Source organism: Macrobrachium rosenbergii, chromosome 49, assembly GCF_040412425.1.
Source record: "Macrobrachium rosenbergii isolate ZJJX-2024 chromosome 49, ASM4041242v1, whole genome shotgun sequence".
NCBI classification, from domain to species: Eukaryota; Metazoa; Arthropoda; class Malacostraca; order Decapoda; family Palaemonidae; genus Macrobrachium; species Macrobrachium rosenbergii.
In genome coordinates this window covers 1,906,865-1,915,128 of record NC_089789.1, presented here as the reverse complement: position 1 = coordinate 1,915,128, position 8,264 = coordinate 1,906,865, and the positions used below count along the sequence as shown (strand labels likewise).

Sequence of the window (8,264 nt, the reverse complement as noted above, 5' to 3'; positions counted from 1 at the left end):
ATCAACTTAAGCACAACCTGTGACTGAAATCCATTCAACCAATGAGATGAAAGGGTGAGTGCAACATACAACTGTGTCACATGATCTCGGTTCACACATGACTGCGCATGATGATCTGCCTTGGCACCAACTGAGACTGAAATCCCTTCACCTATGCACGAGTTATGTCAAGTGTTCCAGACTTACTGACTAAACAATCTTCCAGGCACATCTACGCAAGATAGCCTACCTTTGCACCACGTTAAGACTGAAATCCTTTCAATAGTAAATCCGACAGCAATGACTGTAACTGTGTAGGAAGAGTTTGCAACGACATGGTAACTGTGACATTTACTGATGTACTGACATATGGGTGATCTTGCATAATGGTCTACCTTCATACCAAACTTCAAATTTCAACATTCAATGTACAATCTTCAAATACTGCAAAGTATTGCATCTCCCATCTCCCTGCCAGGCACCCGACCAACTCTTTCTCAGAGTATTACGAAAGATGATTTACTGAAATCACGATTGTGGGTCCTGCAACGGTAATACACACCTAACAACTTCCTCGACATGTATTGTGAAATCTCACCCTTACAAGGGCAGTTACTCAAGTATGAAACCCATGGTCACAGTTCGTTGTAACCATTCATGAAAGGGTTTATTACTAAGCAAGCACGCCATATATAAACTCTCCACCTCTTACAGATCAAAACTTTCAAAGCCAAAATTACATACAAAATTTCAGAATTTGACAATTTCACTTTTTGAGAAGTGAGTTTACGAAAAAGCCAAGTATAACAACCAAATACATAAATAAATAAATAAATTCCTTGGTTAGTCATACAAACAATTTCCTTCGTGTTTAAGTACAATCTGCTCTATTACCTGGTCTGATTGAAACCCCTTCACCAACTGGGCTGAATTATAACAACAAATCAAACGTGACAGACAGGCAGACAGAGATTATCTCCTTTCTTGAAAATGTGTGTGTAATGATCTACTCTTGTACTAAGATGATCTAAAATTCCTTCTTGAGCAAGACAAGCGAATTCATGAAAGCTCAAGCACAATAGAAACTAATGAGAAGACAGAAGACGTGACCACTATCTCCTTCATGCGCCTCCATGCATGTTTAGTCTACGTTTGTACAAAGTTTGACTAAAATTTCTTCAAGTGTTTACGCGTTATGATGACAAGCTAAGTGTCAGACAGAGCTGAACACACATTCTCCTTTAAAGGTGGCTCACGAGAGGCAACCTAGGGACAGATCACCAAGCTGTTGCAAAATACCACAGGGAGGATTTGTTAGTGGTTGCTAATGACTTATGCCAACACCTGATAGTCTATCCTCATACCAAGTTTGACCAAAACCCCTTACACCATGTTGACAAGTACATAAAATTTCTTCAATACCGAATATCAGAGAATAAATACTTTGTACAAGTCTCTCATTCATACTACCCCTGGAATACTATACCTGAGTGAAAGTCCCAACATAATTGTATGCTGTAATCACAAAAATTAAATATGGACCACTTTTAAAACCATGGCTGAACACTTTGTACCCATTCCTCACTCACACGGTACCCTAGGAAATACAATTGCAACTTACCATTATGGACACCATTGCAATACTGCACAAGTTCCCATTAGAAGTCATGAGGACCAACCTTTCTTCTGCTTGTCTAGGATTATCAAGCAGCCTCTTTCTCTTGGCAGGAGGCGGTGCAATCACATTAGCCTAAACAGGAAAAATAGTTCTCATGACCAAGGCCACCCCACAGAAGCATTTTTTGGGAGTCAAGGTCCACTCTTATTTCTTCAAGTGTTGCATTCAGGCTTCTGCCAACAAGGTAATAGTTTACCCATTCCAGTCGGCATCTGAAAACAGTTTCATATATTCAAAGACCTTAACAACAATAGTTTCCCAAACACCATTTACTAATATGAAAAGCATTTTTCAACAAACTGATGCAGGTATTATTATTAAAGTAGTTTAACCAGACCACTGAGCTGACTTACAGCTCTCAAAGAGCTGGCCCTAAGAATTAGAATAAAATACCTGGTCCAGGCCTCAGGCCAAGCACTGGGACTCAATAGGTCAATAGGTCATTCAGAATGATGATGCACGAATTAAAATGAAATTAAAAACTGCACATTGGAACATACTCTCATACTGGATCATATACATACAATAAATACTTATACTCACGCTTCCTTCCAAACACACTAAAAAGTATATTAAAATTCAGAATAATATTAATTTTTTTTTCAATTCGACGAATGATATAAGGGTTTTCGTGCTTTTATTTACTTATTTTTATATTTTGTTAATTAAATAACAGCTCCTCATGAACATCAAAATCGGAACGACTGAAACATAAAAGATTGACAAATTTTTCTTCATTGATTTATTTCAACAGTTGAAAAGGCAATTGTCACCAAGTAATGCATTTTAAGTTTTTGTTGAGTTTTTTCATTTGAGTATTGTCTTTTGCCTCTACAGTTAAGTTTATCTTGAAATAAATTATACCAAGCTGTACCTCAAAAGAATGTGATGTCCCACTTTGATGTGCTGCACCAAACGCAATCACCCTGTTGGACGAAAAGTAGCACTGGCTTCATGTATTCTACAATCCTGAAATGCAAATATAGTAAATGCTTATTAAATAAACTACAAAGTCTTAATTCACATTAACCCCAATTTCTAAAAAGTTCAACTCTATACAAAAAAAAAAAAATACTGCATATTCATTCTGGATAATTTGCATTTTACCTACATAAACAAAACCTAATATCTTTCATACAAGTAAACATTTTAGGAAAACTGGTCTGTTTGTCGGGGCATAGTGGAAAGTGAGTGAGTGAGTGAGTGAGTGGGTGGGGTACCACCTAAGGACTATGGTTGCTAGGTTCAACCCTGTTTTTGACTTGATTGGGCCAAAGGTAAGGACCCAGTGCCCACAAGTTAAGTTAAATACATCCTTGTATTTCACTTGTTTTGGGTTTTTCTCAACCTGAAGCCCTGGTTTCCCAGTGTTGCTCTACAGCATAGCAGCAGAATACAAAGTAATCTGTTGCTGAACTGAACGTCCAAACGTTCAAAGAATTCATTTAAAGTTGAAAATTAATTTTCAGCTCCCAAAGGACTACGGTTTAGAGCAAAAAATTTTCACCTCATTATAGTATTCTTTACAAACTGTTCTGCATTAGTAGCATTTGACATGGGGTATTTTCGTCTTGATCACTTGGCTGTTGTAGACTTTGGTAAAGCGTTCTGCTCAACTATAACCAAAATAACAGTTTTAGCCTTTTCCCCCCTCTGATCAGAGGGGTCACAAGTAAGCACCACCTCTCCACCAGGCACAAATCTATTCAGTTTTGTTGGTTTCTGTTCATAGAAATACAAGTAAACTAGCTGACGGGAAGGCTCAAGATACAAGATTAAATTTTTAATTACAAAATTCCCAAACTTTTAGGTGAGACTGAGATGGGCCATGAAAGCTCATATCCTAAATTAACAGCAACAGCTGTGATTATCCCCTACAATATAAGGATTCGAGGAGAAAGACTTCAAGGGATCTAGCTACAAGCTGAACAAGGTCTGAAATAAATCTGACCCTCCTTACATTTGGGCATACTAGATTAACCTGTATTTCCTTTGTATTGAGCCAGTGTGATAGTACCTTATCCGATGAGCACAACCTGCTGTTGTTCCAAACCAGTAATTCTAAGCGGCTGTCCGGCTGTGAGCTAGACTATGGCAATTGACGTTTTTCTTTATTTTACTTGCTTTACAAGAATTTAAAGTAATATTTTGTCGGCCGGCCACAACTAAAACTGTAATTGACCTTGAAGACTACACGACATGAATTACCTAGCGGGGTAGATCTAAGACGGGCATCCAGTGAGCCCCCACCCTTCATAGCTAATACGGCACATTGTAATTGTAAACACCCCTAGGGTATTTTAGGGGTGTTTACTGGTTACAATTTTGCCGTATTAGCTATGGAGGGAGGTGGGGGGCTTGCCGCGGAATGCCAGCTTAGATCTACCCTGTCGGTAGCTTCAAAGGTCAATTACAGTTTACATACAGCTGGCCGACAAAATATTTCTTTAAATTCTTGTAAAGCAAGTGAAATAGCATAGGAAAACGTCAACTGCCATAGTCTAGCTCACCGTGACAGCCGGCTTGAATTACCTCCCTATTTGTACATACTTGTTGATATTCATTTCTCACCGAGTAAAATTTTTAAGCTCATGCCTTACAGAAAATCTAAATGAACTTGGTGTTTGGTAACAGAGATAGGTCCAAGGCCTCAGTCTAAACCTCATAACAGGTCAGTCATCAGTCTACCCATGGCTAGATTTGGAGATAGCAGCCTATTAATTTCAAAAAGAAGTAACCGTTAGCAACAACAGCTAGGTTAGGTTTCAAATGTTGACCAGGAAAGACAGTGAAATAAGAGGCGTGCTCCAGCTTTGGCCTTTGGAGGTGGTAGCACTAGCCTCCTAGCCTGGCTTTAAAGGCTATTAGGACGATATCATTAATCTTGCATTTAAAGCTAAATGCAATTGGTGGGCATTTAATGCTATACTATCAACTGACCATAGTTTTACTCAATATCCTATACGAACACGTTTTGTTTAAACTTCTGCCATATTTCCAGTACATTTTGCACTGGATTGAATTTTTTATGTTAAGACTAAGTATCGATTAGCTATGACGAGGTTAAGCTGAGGTACCAGTATCTATGTATAAGCACACTTTGATTAGGCCTATTCTCAAATCCAATATGAAAAAGTGCAATTGCCTAAAATATTCACCACCAATTCTCTGTACAATTTCAAATTAAACACGCTAAAATTCTCTAGGACAACGAAACAAAAACCCAAAATCTTACCTCATTAACAAAATCGCTACTACAGTTAAAGGAGAATACAAACGGACGGTTTGCGGTGTCCCTTCAAACTGACGCAAAACCACTCACTGGTCTCCAGGGGTCATGGATCAGTTAGTCGGGGCAGCTAGTATTGTGTAGAGGTTGCCAGATTCCCATTACCTTGAAAGCCACCCAAATTTTTCCATGACTTACTTGCCTGGTTTTAATACGAAAGGCAAAGTTAAAGACAAATTCAGTAAAAATTGCAATCATATTGGAATCTTTGACCCATCTCATAAAAATTGGTAACTAGCTGCAGTTTACCAGGCTAATAATATTGAAAATTATTTAATTCTCAATTGGACATTCGTCTTCAAAAGTGAATTAGCAAATGAATAAAATGGGCTACAAAAATTGGTTTGTAATCTGTAGATGTTCATAACATCGGGTTTATATTGAATGCTAAATTGAAAGCAACAATAAATAAATATTCAGTGATTAGTTATTAGCTACTGGCTTGCTGAAAAAAGGCTTCATTCAGCATAAGCAAAAAGTGCAATAGTAATGAATCTTCATCCAAAAATCACTGGAAATTTCATCGTCAGTTCATCCAATGCGGACAAAGGAAAAATGACCAGAGGCTGTAACTAAAACAGAGTAAAATCTACAGCACTTTCAAATAGTCATTCTGACATAAACCCCAGAGAGAGAGAGAGAGAGAGAGAGAGAGAGAGAGAGAGAAAAAGCATTTTCATTTTTTTTTTTTTTTTTTTTTGCTGGAAAAAGATTCCTGAATCGAGTAATAGTGTTTTGTTTTTTTTTGCTCACGTGACCTGAACTGAATCTATGGACATTCGTTCATCGGATTCAAGAACTGACGTCACAGAATGAACAAAGATGAAAGTCCAAAGTTGCTATTTATTGCCTTTGCAGTTTGAGTCTGATCAGCTCTTGAATCTCAGAAATTCGCAGACGCCAACTTTCCTTTCCTCGCTCTCCTCTGAAGAGCTGAACACACTCAAACTGCAAAGTCAATAAATAGCAGCTTTGGACTTTTATCTTTGTTCATTCTGCAACGTCGGTTCTTGAATCCGGTGAACGAATGTCTACAGATTTTTTTTCCCAGACATTTTGCTGATTTATTCCTAAAACAAAACTAGTCCACGTCATGTAAACTAACGGAAAGTACGGAAATGACGAGGGTATGAGTGAAAATCACAAATCAAATGAATGTGCTAGAAGTATCTCCAAGTGTAAAAACTGTGGAAAGAAACGCCACAGTGATACTAAACATAAAACATATGATGGCAATAAGTGCAAAGCGTATAAATCATTTGTCAAAGGTGAAAAATAATGCGGATCGTGGCTTTCACTAATAATCTTCTATGCAGTTTAATAAACATACAGTCCTTAGGAAAGAAAAACTAACATTATTAGACATGCAAGTGAAGCATATAGGCTATTTGAACCTAGAACAAATTGTAAGTCAGGCGAGAGAGAGAGAGAGAGAGCATTTGTACACTGCGCACCAAGACTATACAACAAAATACCACCTGAAGTGAACCTTATTTTGAAAACGTACAAGCGCCCGCCAGAGAGGGAATGATCCCTGTGGCCACAGGGCTCTACATAAAACCAAACAAAGTGAACCAGTTTGAGCTCTACTGACGGGACGGTATCGCCCCAAATTATTTCCGGATACCTTTTTTTTTTTTATTTTTGTCCGTTGAAAATGGAAATTTATTACTGCGTCAAGAGGAAAATGGAAATACTTCTCTCTCTCTCTCTCTCTCTCTCTCTCTCTCTCTCTCTCTCTGATTGCCGAATTTTCCTCTTCACTGTCCTAACTGCAAATGAAGCGTTCAAACGTTTAAAACCAAGGTCAAATTTCATCCCAGAACACATGACCATTTAAAGTAACACACAAAGTTTCTAATGAATTTACGACTGAAGATAAAACTCGGAACTATAACCTCACAAAAACAGCTTAAAATAAAAAAGAAATAAACGAAAATAAAAGAAATAAACGAAATCATGGGGAGAAATAATGAAAATATGAACGATCTATTTGGCAGAGAGTCAAAGGACCCAAAGCATATTAATGACACCTCGTGTAATTCATCCGTCAACGAACCAAGAAAATCTGAATAAAAATGGCAAATGACAACGGATGAATGGAGTTCACTTCGAGTCAATGGGGATGAATGAACTGATGAATGAATGAATAAATGAACGAGGGAATGATGTTACGTTGTCAGGAAAATAGTAAGAGGCAAGGTGTGTGTGTATGTGTGGTGGGGGGAGGGGGCGGGGCTGCGGAGAAGGTAGGTGTTGACTGTTCGTACAAGAGCAGTGGAAAAGGCATTAAATCAAGTCGAGAGATGGACACCAGGGGGGAGGGGCAGGGGCAGGGGAGGGGAAATGTGGGGGAGGGAATGGAGGGGAGTGTGTAAATACAAAGATGAAGAATTTGAAGTTATTCGGGCAAAATTGCAAGGCATCTACAAAGAGAGAGAGAGAGAGAGAGAGAGAGAGAGAGAGAGAGAGAGAGAGAGAGAGAGAGAGAGAGAGAGAGAGAGAGCGTAGGACGTCTTTTTTATTCCATGTAAACCAAAACTGAAGACAGCAAACTTGGACGTGAGCCTGACAGAAATCGTGTGCATAAAATACAGCACAGTATTTGGACGAGTCTGAAAATACGCATTTCTGTATCTAATCTGGCCATTTTCTTTAAACGAAAGGTTCAGGACCGTCAATTTAAACTCCAGTTCATTACAACAAGGCAGGAAAGACTTTCCTGTGGTGCAGAAGACTGATTTCCCTGTGTGACATAATGCAGAAAACTTCTCGTTATCACAATGTTCAATACAGGAAGTCAGAAGTTTAATTTTAGGCAAATACATATAAAGGAGTCGAAGTTAAAATGTCAAGTGTAAAAATCAGAATAACTCCAGTAAGATTTGAAAAACGAACGAGTTTTCAAGATATTTTCGTTTTTTTTTTCACCTTAATTTGAAACCAGAGGCTAAAAGAAACTCACCTATTTGTATTTTTGTCGGCTGAAATTTATATAAATTCCTTCACGGACTTATATTATCTGGAACTATATTAACCAGACAACAGACAAGCAAATATTATCTGGAACTATATTAACCAGACAACAGACAAGCAAATATTATCTGGAACTATATTAACCAGACAACAGACAAGCAAATATTATCTGGAACTATATTAACCAGATAAACAGACAAGCAAATATTATCTGGAACTATATTAACCAGATAAACAGACAAACAAATATTATCTGGAACTATATTAACCAGACAACAGACAAGCAAATATTATCTGGAACTATATTAACCAGACAAACAGACAAGCAAATATTATCTGGAA

The 8,264-nt window shown here is 37.9% G+C and overlaps 1 long non-coding RNA gene across 1 annotated transcript; it reads right to left on the bottom strand.

The window, feature by feature from the left end:
* Positions 1-1,641: 1,641 nt before the first annotated feature.
* LOC136832384 (uncharacterized) lies at positions 1,642-5,138 on the bottom strand. Its single transcript, XR_010851167.1, has 3 exons — positions 4,893-5,138; positions 2,532-2,626; positions 1,642-1,869 (listed from the first exon to the last, which is right to left on the bottom strand). It is a non-coding gene; the product is annotated as an uncharacterized lncRNA (long non-coding RNA).
* Between the last annotated feature and the right edge of the window lie 3,126 nt (positions 5,139-8,264).